Source organism: Aplysia californica, unplaced genomic scaffold (genome assembly GCF_000002075.1).
Source record: "Aplysia californica isolate F4 #8 unplaced genomic scaffold, AplCal3.0 scaffold00279, whole genome shotgun sequence".
Lineage (NCBI taxonomy): Eukaryota > Metazoa > Mollusca > Gastropoda > Aplysiida > Aplysiidae > Aplysia > Aplysia californica.
The window spans coordinates 366,617-368,646 of record NW_004797549.1 but is presented as its reverse complement, the minus strand read 5'-3'; the positions used below and the strand labels follow the sequence as shown (position 1 = coordinate 368,646).

Genomic DNA, 2,030 nt, shown 5'->3' with positions numbered 1-2,030 from the left:
CCGTTTCCAAACCGAGTAAACCTCAAATGTCCGGTCCGGCATTTATATGACAGAAGTATGTTAAAAGTGTCGCAAAACTCTCACTAAAACCTAAGATAGATAGATAGAGAGAGAGAGAGAGAGAGAGAGAGAGAGAGAGAGAGAGAGGGAGAAAGGGTGGGGGGAGTTATTCACAAGTGAGTGGGGGTGTATGTGTACATAACAATGCATAATATTCATGTATGTGCATCTGTATGAATCTCTTTGTATTTGAAATAGAACATTAATGTTATGAGCATATTATTCGAAAAGAATTTTATTTTAACAATCAGTGACACGAGTAACATTTATCAGAGTTTACACAAATATGAATCAAAACAAATAAAAGTCAAACAGAAGATACGATTTTTGACTCCGAAAATACAATGAATTGGTTGGCAGTGTTCTGAAAACCGAGCACTTTCATAAGAAGTTGATGAGTAAATGAAAAAGCTACAGAACAAGGCGTTTCCAGTTGGGGAATTCTTTATCAAAACCTTTATTTAATAGAGGTTGATTTTGTCTATGAAAGTAAGACAAAGACGTTATAAATAAATCTTGGAAGTGAGAATCTTTGGGAGAGAGTAAAAAGCACAGAACGAAAGTCGAAGCGAAGTATTAAAATGTTGGTGTTTTACGCCCCTATTTACACAATTTAAATCGTGCACGAGGCGGACTTCGACCTTGCCAGTTAGTGTCAACCCAAGCTGAGAGGGTCACAACATCAACGTCCCACCGGAAAAAACCGAGATATTCGATGAAAATTCTCCCCGTACAGAAATCAAACTCTGGTCGTCGCGTGCGACAGCAAAGAGACTAACTGCTCCACCACATACGTATAGTGAGGTGGCTTTTCAGCTTTTCAGGTTTAATTTACTCTCTTAAAGACACGGGAAGTCATTCTTTGTGGTTAGAAGTTAAATTGAATGTACGGGGTGTGTCGTCCCGGTTTCTCCCGGGTCGGCCGTGCAGCGCGGGGTCAGATCTCGCCCGGTTTCTCCCTGGTTAAACGCGTAGCGGTTCTATTTTTAGTCCCGGTTTCTCCCGGGTTACACGCTAGAGGGTTTAAAGAAGGTTTCGTAGCTCCCCAGTATTTCTGGTCTGGTTCCAGCACTAAAAACCCCTTTTTTGGTTCCTTGAATGAAACCGATGAAAAAAAGGTTGGTTTTTTAATTTTTATCTCAAGCTCTTCTTTTTCACGTTCCGCCAGTTTCGTTTATCGGGAATGTTTTGAATTCTCTCTTTGTGTCGACCCAATGTATGTGTTTGGGTCATAATGATGTATCGCCCTTTTAACATTGCACACAAAAAATTTAATCGCGGATTTTTTTCTTTTCTCTTTTAAAATCGTGTATTCAAGTTTGGTTCGAAAGAGACCCGGTTTTCAGAGCATAATATCATTCAGCTACATGCCCAAAGGCTTTGATAGATATGGCCCGATCACCATGTTACTGGAGGGTAGAATATGGATTCTACATTACAATGTAATATATAAATGGGAAACCCGCAATTCAAAGTCTGTGTCAAATAGGACAGAACCAAGGGGGACGACAGTCAAGAGAACAGCCCAAACAATCTGAGGATTCGAACCAGGGTTTACCACATCACCAGGGAGGAATCAAATTATCCTCATCGGGCAATATAAGGTCTATAGCCCAAGGATACAGCGCCCTATATGTGAGGGCAGCAGAGGACCGAATTCATTAATTTTTTAATATCATTTTCTTTTTTACAATCTCTAGCTTCGTTATGGCCAATTTTGAAGAGCAAAAAGACGAAAAAGAAAGAAAACAATCTCAGATGCAATTATTTACTTAATTTTGTCGTTCGTTTCCATGACAGCCATTGGTTTCTTTAAGAAGCTCAGTTTTTAATGAGTAGTTTGAAATAATGATTTATCTACTGTTTTTCTAGTCGAAACTATAACCGTAGTGTCTGAAATCTCTTTGGAAAAGAGAGAGAGAGAGAGAGAGAGAGAGAGAGAGAGAGAGAGAGAGAGAGAGAGAGAGAGG

The 2,030-nt window shown here is 39.6% G+C and overlaps 1 protein-coding gene across 1 annotated transcript in view; it reads right to left on the bottom strand.

Moving 5' to 3' along the window:
* LOC106012168 (sporozoite surface protein 2) overlaps positions 1–2,030 on the bottom strand; it is an 18,699-nt gene that overhangs the window by 3,551 nt on the left and 13,118 nt on the right. The window lies entirely within an intron of this gene.